Raw genomic sequence first — 11474 nt, 5'->3', positions numbered from 1 at the left:
GAGGTGATGATTGGTGGACCTTTCTATCCCACTATCTTGCTCCTTCTCTGTGAATGTTATTTTTGAAATTACATCACATGTGCAATGAATTTAACTGTATTTAATAGTCTTTTCTTTATATATAAGTACTTAGAAAAGAGACAGGTGGAACACCTTGAAAGATAGAAAATAGCAAATATCCTGGGCATTTCTCCAGAGTAATCACTGAGTTTTTGCCCAAGTATGAGCTTGATATTGTGTTGGTTTATTTCCTCAGGCCCAGAACCTTTGCACACAGAATTGGATATTTCCCTTGTAATGCTGAATGTGATTCTAAAATTTAAGGACATTTTATTTTTTTATGTTTTTTGATACCACATAGAACCTGCAAATGTAACTACCTCAGCAGTTGCAAGACAGAACTAAAGGGCCATGTCTTTCAAGGATAAGGGAAACTAGGGTGAGTTATATAAAGTGTATGAGAAAAACATGTAAGTCTTCAACATGGCAACTTTCTAGAAATTTCAATGGTGATTTGATTTTAGGTGGTTTCTACATTGGATTTTAGACTAAGAATTTCCAAAAAAAATTTTGCTTAGTTATTTGATTACCAAGAGTAATTTTGATGATAAAGTTGACTCTCCCAAAATTACCATCATCATAGAATTTAAAAAGAAGAGTAACTCCTCTTTGGTTATAGCAACTACCATCATTATATTTCATTATAATGAATATTTGCTAAACCAGTTGATGTGTTAGGTGCTATACTTCTGCTCAGAACTCCAATATCTTGAAAGAAGAATAAAATACAATATTCCATTTCACTTTATTACCTTCATTAGTTGTTTTACTTGAGCCTATATTTCTGGTGAATATTATATAATGTTGTGTCATATTATTTTATTTTTATTTTTTGTATTCCAGTTTCTTTAATATTGCCCAAACATGTTTCTTTTGTACTTTCATGTGTATATTTCACATTTACATATGCTGGCATAATCTAAGGGAAGAAAAAAACATTGTTTAAAGGTATTTAGTTCAGTGTATCAATGCATAGTTCTGCCAATACAGATTTTTATAGTGTGTGTATTTTTAAAAAATTTTATACTTAGCAGTGTTTTCCCATAACATTGAAAAATGTTATATTTTGCAAACTCTATGCTATTTTATCAATGCAGTCTTGTAATATAACATAATTCTTTAGGTGCCATGATGGTTTTGAAGGGTATCAATTTATTTCCTCAGATTCCAAAATATCAGGTTGACTATCAATCAGATTTGAACTGGCTGGAGATGTACTAGGCTGCTAAAATCAGTTTACCAGGTCTACTTCATTTTTGAGTACAGTTTCCATTTTGACATATTGAAGAATATTAATGAAATCAATGTAATGATAATAAATGATTTAACAATCCTTTAGTATTACACTGTACTGTATAGTAACAAAATCACATTTAATAGCATTTAAATGCTTAAATAAATTTGTAAATCATGCCAACTATAATTTCTAATTCAGAATAAATTTAAATAAGGAATAAATTTTCATAGAGTACATATGAAAAGTATTAAATTGTGCTATTATTATCTGAACACTTGGTTTTACTTACTGTCTTTATTACCTTAATGATTAAAAGGTGTTAATAAAAGAAAACACATATTTCTCCCTGATGCAATATATTTCTTTCCTTATTATCTGTGAAATAAAGCAGATACCAGAGTCATGTTATGAAATCATAAATTATTAATTTTGAGATTTAAAAATGATATAAATTTACTAAAAGAATAAATTCCTAAAATACTTAACTGCAACATTTTTAGAGCAAAGTAACTTATTTGTTTTCTTAAACAATTAGAATATGTTTTTGTGAAACACTTAAGATTCCAATGGAGGTAAGTATTGAATATACCTTTAACATATTAATGTTTAAACCATACTTAGGAAAACTTATTAGCTTTTAAGATTTCTTCACCTTTGTGTTGCAATAACTCTGACAAGTATTTAATTTGGAAATTTTAAACAATGAGTATTTTATTAAAATTCTGTACAATATGATTTCAACTATCTTAAAGTGACTTGTCTTAAAATACCAACATTGAACCATTTATGTTGATCTCATTACAAGAGAACGACTATGCAGCTAAAGCTGTTGTACACGGTACAATTAAAAAAAACTTATGGGAATTGAAAAAGTTTGAAGTCAAGCACTTTTCTAGTTCTGACTTCTGAGTATAGAATCTAAAGCCTGAGGCAGGCTGCACTGTGCTCCAGCTCATATCATATCAGTGACGGCTTCAATTAATTTTGTTAAGAGTCCCCAGATCTATTAAAATGCACTTCATCAAAATGCAATAATCTTTTCTAGCTCTTTCTAGCTGAAACATATTTGAAAAATCAGGACAGAAATGCACACTTTGGAATACCACTTTTATCAGTGTTATAAACACCAATAAAGGAATAAAGCAACAATCAGTCTGCCAACAAAATAAACTCAGAAAAAAATAACCCAAGAGAAAATGTTTTACATATCTTGTCTTAATATCTTATTTGGACTTTTCAAAAAATTTTGCTAACAATCAATGCTCTATTAACAGTGTTGTTAAAATTATTATTCTATGGATTGAATTACTCAGGAATGAATTATTCAACCTCTTAATATAATGCAGTGTTAAAAAAAAATAATATGCTGTTCTTATGCCTTGGACATAGAATGAAAATAACGGTATAAACTGGAGCTATTTTAAGGCTATTTTTGTTGATTCCACTTGAAGATTGGCCCATTACCTTGGCATGCATTTCGACATTCTACAATTGTCCTACAATTTTCTGGTGTTCATTTGTCACACTGACAGAAACCAGTTTAAAATTTAAATCCGTATCCCTCCTGAATCCCGTAAAAGAGTTTGTAGGTCACAACCTCTGCAATGACTGATGATACCCCTGTCAGGTGCCGGTAGATGCAGCAGAATTGCTCAACAAGTTTCTTAACAAGATAAACAATAAGGCAGATTACAGAAAAACAAATGACTTATCATAAGGTTGCTTCCATGGCATTCTTCATATTTGTCCGTTAAAGTTACTTCCACAAATAAAGTATTTCAAAAGTAGGAAGTGTTCTTACAAATAGATGTATATTTAATTCTCTCTTAGTTCATTTAGTTTCATATTTGCAAAAAAATTACATGCAGTTGAAAAACATTATAAAATATTTCTAAAACTGTGCCTTAATTTATGCAAACTATTTTTCTATCTCAAAAATATAAATTGATAAAGTTTAATTTTGTGCTAACTTTACTATGAGTTTATTCATCATTATGACCTAGTTATCCTTAAGGATTTCCAATGTCAAGACTATTACTCATAAAAATGTTTTCTCTTTAAATCCAGGGTCTCTCAAAATCTAACCCAAGGAGGAATATTGCATATTCTTATGTCAACACAGAGTACAATGTGTGTTTTCTCCCCAACTTCACAGTTAAATCTACAACAAAAATCAAAAAGAGGGTGTGACATTGAAAGAGAGAGCTATATTAAGTATTTTAACCAGGAACACGAAGTTCTTATGTTTATCCCCTCCCCTTCATGGGAAAACATCTTCATCCCCAGGCTAAATCATTTGGCATATGCGTTTTACCTGGTCTAAGTAGCCTATAGTCTGAAAAATATGAAAGTTTATCAATTTGGACAGTTTAACCATTATCGCACTATCTATAAAAAGTTAAACTTCCTACATATCATGTATATGCTCACCCCTGTTACATCTGTCTATTCAAACAAATATAGTCACTGGAAAAAAAATAAGGACTTGTGATCCTGAGATTGCTAAAAGCTTCTAGATACCACATGCAGATATGCACCATACAGTATTATCAGGGGAGTTCTAAAGACAAGCTTACTTATTAACATGAGTCTAATTGCTTTAAATCTTTTTAAATAAATTGGAAAATTAGATTAGCTCAGGGTTGTATATATGCTTACTCTTCAATTATAACATCATATTAGTTATACCTTCTTAGGGAGTTTAAAGCTTTAAGATTTAATGCCTATAATTCACATAAAATTCTATGAAAATACAAGCAAATAAATGTAAAGTATATGTTGATATCAGATTGTGACCCCCGTATTACAGAAAAGCTAAGCAGACAGTGATTATTAAAAACATTTTTTGCAATAACACTTAAAAAGAACAAATGGTCATTAATTAATATTAGAAGTACAGTTTTCTATTCATCTGTAAAATGCATTAAAATTGCACAGGAAAAAAAAAAACTATGATTAGATGTGCAATTATATTGATTTACTAAACATGAATATACTACTAATTCACTGAATTAGCCAGAGCTTATAATATAATATCTCTAATGGAATAAAGTTGAATTACGTAGAATTAGTTTCTTAAGACAAAAAGATATATACTCTGGAACACATACTGAAAATACATTGAAAGATTTCAGAGGCTAAGTGAAGAGCTGTGAAGTTTCGATGCAACCTTTGACAATTAACGTTCCTGAAAACAATGTCACAGTAGTGAAAACTTCATAAGGAATGTGTGTCATTCTTGTCTATGAGACTAGGTTACCACCAGATATATGGCTTCATTAAGTGAAGAGCAGAGACAAATTAGGGGTTCTAATAGAAAAAACATAAATATAATTTTATTTGCCATACCCAAGATTAATTAAGCCCAGTGTTCTCAAAGTGACAGTCTAGAATATTGTACCATTTTACACAGCTATTCTAACAGGAATTCAAAACATAATATTTCTTAAATAAACTCCCCTTTCCCTGTATACATTTATGGGGTACATGAGATATTTTTATACAAGTGCACAATGTGCAATGATTAAATCTGAGTATTGAGATATCTATCACCTCAAACACTTCTCATTTCTTTGTGTTAGAAACATTTCATATCTACTCTCTAGTTATCTTGAAATATACATGCAATAAATTATTATTAAATGTAGTCACTCTATTGTGCTACTGAACACTGGAGCTAATTTCTAGTAGCTGTATTTTTGTGCCTATTAACCAGCTCCTCTTGACCCACCCTTCCCAATACCTTTCTCAGCCTTTGATAACCATCAATCTACTCTACTTTCATTAGATCGCTTTTTTTTTGTTTGTTTGTTTGAGGCGGGGGACGGAGTCTCACTCTGTCGCCCAGGCTGGAGTGCAGTGGTGTGATCTTGGCTCACTGCAAACCCCGCCTCCTGGGTTCAGGCCATTCTCCTGCCTCCCGAGTAGCTGGGACACCACACCCAGCTAATTTTTTTTTTTCTTTTTTTCTTTTTTGTATTTTTAGTGGAGACAGGGTTTCACCGTGTTAGCTAGGATGGTCTCGATCTGCAGACCTTGTGATCCGCCCACCGTGGCCTCCCTAGATCACTTTTCTTAACTCCCATATATGGTAAGAACATGTGATATTTGTCCTTCTGTCTGGCTTATTTTATTTAACATATTGACCTCGAATTCCATCAATGTTGCTACAAATGACAGAATTGTATTATTTTTATGGCTGAATAATATTCTATTACGGATATATATGGCATTATCTTTTTATCTGTTGATGGGCACTTAGTTTCATTCAATAATTTGGCTATTGTGAAGAGTGCTGCAATAAAAATGAGAATGCAGATATCTCTTTAATATACTGATTTATTTTCATTGAATTTATATTCAGCAGTAGGATTTCTGGATCATAAAGTAGTTCTATTTATACTTTTTAGGGGAACCTCCATATTGTTTTCGATAGTGGTTTTAGTAATTTACATTCCTACCAACAGTGTACAAAGATTCATTTTTCTTCACACCCGTGCTAGCTTTTTTTATTTTCTAACTTTTGGATAAAAGCCATTTGATTTATATTTCTCTCATGATTGGTTATGTTAAGCATGTTTTCATATACCTGTTGACCAACTCCTTGCCATTTGAATAGTTTAAAAATATTTCCTTCCATTCTGTAGATTGTCCTTCATTCTGTTAATCGTTTCCTGTGTTATGCAAAAGCTTGTAAGCTTGATGGGATCTCATTTGTCCATTTTTGCTTTGAGTGCCTGTCCTCTTGAGGTCTTTCTCAAGACATCTTTGCTCAGAAAATGTCCTGAAGCATTTCCTCAATGTATTCTTCTAGTAGTTTTATAGCTTCCACCCTTAGATTTAAGTATTTAATCTATTTTGATTTAATTTTCATATGGCAAGAAATGGGGGTTTAATTTTATTCATCTGCATATGGATATCCTGTTTTTACAATACCATTTATTGAAGAGATGTATGTTTCCACAATGTATATTTTTGTCAACTTTGTCTAAAACAGGTTAACTGTAAATACATGGATTTATTTCTGGGTTCTCTTTTTCTACTTTACTTTTAATCAAGGATATTTTCATTATTCTCACCACATAAGTGTCATTGATTTTGAATTTTAACTATTCCCATACTTGAAAACTCATGTATAAGTTACTATTTTCAAATGTCTCCTACTTTCGAAGTCTTCTTTTTATTACTTTAATTGCTACAATGATTTATGTATGAATGGTCTTACACCTAGATTATTGCAATATTCTCTGCCGTGTTTTCCCAGTCTCCTATCTATCCACATTAATATTTTGACCCAATTGCCACTGAAATAATTATTATAAACTACCATTATGGACACAACCCTGTTCAAAAATATTTGATTGTCTCATCAAATGAAAGAACATGGTTTGGGCATCTTAACTGGTACAGGCAATCATGGATCATGTAATGCAGTTTGTTGAGCCAAGTTGGCAGCTTGTAAAGGACTCAGTTCAGCTGGTTAAAAGACGCTCCGAACCTGATAGAAAAGAATTTCAGAAGATTGCCATGGCAACAGCAATAAGATTTGCTATAATGGGATTCATTGGATTTTCTATGTAATTGGTTCATATTCCTATTAATAACATAATTGCTGGTAGCTGAATATGTTTTCGAGGAGTGTTTTCCATCTTAGGGATGAGTGAAAAAGTGAGGGTTTGAGAAGCTCATGGAGTGAAAGGTTGCTGAATATTTCGTGGTTTCTTCCTTTTTATTTCTTCCAAGATGTTTTCTAGTTCTAAATTAAAATAACATGAAAAGAAAAAGGAAAGACAAAGAACATTGTTTAAACACTTAGAACAGCATTTAAAGCTTTCCATATCAAAACCTGTGGAGGCTGTACAATGCAAAATTACATTTTCAGTAATAAATCACTGGGTAAGAGGAATATCTACTATCAGGCAAGGCTGAAACGAAGGAAGCTTTGGCAGCATAAATTGTTGGGTGCTGAATTTGTTATTGATCCCATATTGTTTTGTCTTGTGTCATACTATTTTCACACTTTGACTTTCCTTTCATTAAGGATGTCTTTTATAAAGAAGAAATCACCAACCATTTTAAGGCACTGGCTCTTGTTATCTTTTGCGAATTGTTTAAAATTATTGAAAACTGTTTGCTAGCTGCTCAGGATGATAGAGGAAAAGACGTGCTATTAATTTGAGGACCATGGTTTAAAAGAAGAGAGAGATTTCTTGGAATTTATAATCCCAGGATTGGTGAATATATGAGGAAGCACATTGTATTGGTCTGGCTTCTCTAAGTAGACAGAATAGGATATGTGTATATATGAAGGGGGATTTGTTAGGAGAATTGATTCAAAAGATCACAAGGTGAAGTCCCACAGTAGGCCATCTGCAAGCTGACCTTTGGGACTTGGAAGGAACCCAGTCTGAGTCCCAAAACCTAAAAAGTAGGGAAGCCAAATGTGCCCCCTTCAGTCTGTGATGAAAGGCTCAAGAGGCCATGACAAATCCCTGGTATAAGTCCAAGAGTCCATATCAAAACTTATATTTGGGGCAGGAAGCATCCAGCATGGGAGAAAGATGAAGGCCAGACGATTCACCAAGTCAAGTCCTTCCACGTTCTTCTGCCTGCTTTATTCTAGCCACACTGGCAACTGATTAGATCATGCCCACCCAGATTGAGGGTGGGCCTGCCTCTCCCAGTCCACTGACTCAAATTTTGATTTCCTTTGGCAACACCCTCACAGACACACCCAGGAACAATACTTTGCATCCTTCAATCCAATCAAGTTGACACTCATTATTAACCATTACACACATTATGGTGGTGTTGGATAATAAGGCTTCATGAATATTTGCATGTTTCTGTAGGGTCAGGGCTTTCAGAGCAAAGAGTACTGGTATCTTGATTTAAAGAAGGTTATATGGGAAGCATGCTTTTGAAGCCAGAATTTTTTTTTTCTTGTCAATGAAAAGTAAAATTGCTTCTTCCTTGAATCGTTTTGCTTACGTTCTAAGGATAATGAATCCCAAGTCATTTGTTTATATTTTAGAGTAGTAAAAGAGAGTTAAAGACCTCCTCAGCTCCCTTCCTTCACTCTTTCTCAGACAGGATGTGCTTACATTCCAAAACAAAGGCCTCCCTCACTCTTCTTCAGAGGGAGAATGGTGTAATGTACCAGCTTTCCTAAATAAGTTCCAGGTTTTATAATTCTCAGATGCATTTTGTTTGGTGTAAAAGCCCTGCACATACAGGGGACAGAGCATGTACATTTTGCTACCATTTTTTCACTCTGTGGAGAATAGTACATGGGCAGCCACTGCTTCTAAGATTGTTCTAGGTATGAGTAAATAAAAGGTCTGTTCTCTGATCTAGAAGTATGGCATTCATATTAATAGATATAGATTGACAAAAACAGAGATAGAGATATACACACATATATAGAGATTTATATATTTTAGATATACTTCATATATACTATATATATACATACATGCAGGAATCCATATATATACATGTATGTGTGTACATATCTATGTGTGTGTGTGTGTTTGTGTGTACATATGTGTTTATAAAATTGTGGCAGTTATATTAACAGGGTAATATCTCAAATCCTGCATAATTTCTGATTTAACAGTTGGTAATAAGAGCTGCCTGAGGAAAGAAAAATTCTAGGTCCTGAAATACAGGGCCTGCTATATAGAACTAGAGCAGAGACTACTGGAAGAAGTAATTAGGGAAATAAATGTGAGGTTTTGACCCATGACAATAGAAATTCCCCAGTACTTGGCACTAATTCTACTTAGTCTCTTGCAGCTATGAAAGTTTCTCAATTTTAAAAATTATAAATTTATAAATGTCTTTAAGATGAATTCAGATTATGGTTAGATATACTTTGAATTGACAAAATAAATTGTGATATACATATCGCAATGGATAGATAGACAGATAGGAAAGAAATACAAGCAGAAGACTTTAGTGTTCGAGTCCAAAATAAATTGAAACTGTGGTTCTTATGTCAATTTTAAAATAATAGTTCTATTTTAAGTAACTTTCCACTGCTGAGCTACACGTCTATGCTTTCTATTGTGATTCCGCCCTTGATGTTGGCAAAGGTAATATCAGGGACCTTATAAGAACCACAAAAAAGAAAGCACTCTAGGAACGGATGTAACAAAGGAACTAGTAGAGGCGAAGCCCTGATACTTGAAATATAATGACACGACCCAAAGGTCTAGTCTCCATTATGTTCTCATTTGGGGCAGAATTTCACTACATCTCTTCAGCTAACCTTGGAGACAATAATAGTAGGTGGATGTTGAGAAAATCGATAATAATATCTTCCACCTTTCATAGGTTGGCCTGGTAGCTCCACTGAGAGACTGAGCTCATTCTGAGAAAATTATTTGATGCCATAAATGGCCTTCGTATACCTAACAAGGGAAAAATTAAATAATTTATAGTGAATAAAAAATAAATGACCTCTGCATGTCACTGTTAGCGTCTACTTATTTTTCCATACTGAATGACTATGACTACAAGTCTTGCTGTATATACTCTTTAATCTATGCTGCTGCAGACATCTTTTAAGAGAATTGCATGGTAAACAATGGCAAGATCCCTAAAAGCTCATAATTTACATCAATAGAGGTTAATTATAGCTACCTATAAAGCTTTCTTACTATCTAGCAGAGAATAAACCCGATCTGAACATTTTAATTATTGTACACATTACAATGATCTAGTCAGGATAGTAGTCACTGCTCAATGGGATTGGTCTAGTGTTCTGGATTTTTGAAACAGTGATCTATTTCATAAACATAACAACAAAACTTAAAGATCATACAGCTTCCATGTTCATGATTTTAACTGAAACATCAGCAACTGAATATCATGTAAAACAGGTGCAAAAAGAAAACATATAGGTGTTTTCTTTGTTGTCTTATTATATTGTTTTGTCTTGTCTTATCATCTTACAAATTAAATTGATCTTAATGCTTGTTTTTAACAGGCTAAAATCAGGGATCCCTACATATCCTTTTACATATTTATAGATCTTAACACTAAAGAAGCTCCCATAAACATCCAATACGTAGGATTTCACCTGTAAAGCACATCAATCTATGCAGGATTTGTAAATATTTCAAATTTTTATTCAGTGTTGGATTACAACAGAATGAGCTATAAAATTTAGGTCAGCTATTGAGAAAAATACAGATAAAATATTCCAAGTAAGAAATGTACCAAAAAGTAAGGAAAACAACAAATATTGGATTACTGATATTTACTGGTAAGTTACAGGCAATTTGAAGATTATTAGGAAGGACCAGAATCAAGATAATAGGAAATAATTGAAAACATTTTTGGAACTATATCATAGGAATTTTCCACATCTAAATATGATGTTTGTTTCCTAGACTTAAGATTAAAAGTTCTTGGTGAGAACTTCTAAATGATTTGTTAGATCACATGCCCTTTGAATGTTTAGGGAGGGATGAATAGAATAGGCACCATTGCCAGCCCAAGTTTTTTGCTAGTTCCTTAAACTTTTACCTTGAAAAAATAACGCCAGCTCTATTCCAGTATTTGAATAACCCTTGTATTTGACTCAGATGATAATGGTAATGCAATTACCTTTGACACAATTGGTTTAGGAATCAGCATCCTAAGTGTGGTAGACTGCAAAAATATCTACAATTCCAGTGTGCACACCTGTTTGTCATTTGACTTTGAAACGATCAAGAGCTGTGTTCCATCAAGAGCTTTCTATTTTTGAATTTATTGCCTTTAATCTGGATTTGGCCATATAATTCACTTTAGTAAATGGTACAATAGTATTCATGATGCAAGCAGAGACATGAAACATACCTGCGCTCTGCAGTGGGACATGCCATCTTTTGCTACTCTGTTAAACTCGATGATCACCTCCATGTGAAAACCCCAAAAATTTTTCTAAAGGTGAGTGGCCCAGTTACTTCCATCAACCTTTTCAAGAACCAAGCTGACCACTGTATATATGGATATGACCATAGACTACTAGCTGACTACAGGTGCAAACTCAACTGACCACCAATAGGTTAGAAACAAGTCATGCAAGCTTATCCCAGCCCAAGTTGCTCTGCGCTTTGGGAGGCCAAGGCAGGAGGATCACTTGAGGTCAGAGTTCAAGACCAGCCTGGCTAATGGGGTGAAACCC

General features: G+C 33.3%; 1 pseudogene; it reads left to right on the top strand.

Annotated features, from left to right (window-relative positions):
• The first annotated feature begins 6712 nt into the window (after positions 1-6712).
• On the top strand, positions 6713-6919 carry LOC119625111 (protein transport protein Sec61 subunit gamma-like; annotated as a pseudogene).
• Positions 6920-11474: the final 4555 nt, after the last annotated feature.

This window comes from Chlorocebus sabaeus, chromosome 10 (genome assembly GCF_047675955.1).
Source record: "Chlorocebus sabaeus isolate Y175 chromosome 10, mChlSab1.0.hap1, whole genome shotgun sequence".
Classification (NCBI taxonomy): Eukaryota; Metazoa; Chordata; class Mammalia; order Primates; family Cercopithecidae; genus Chlorocebus; species Chlorocebus sabaeus.
Note: the sequence above shows the minus strand (reverse complement) of the source record. Positions and strands in the feature narration are given on the sequence as shown.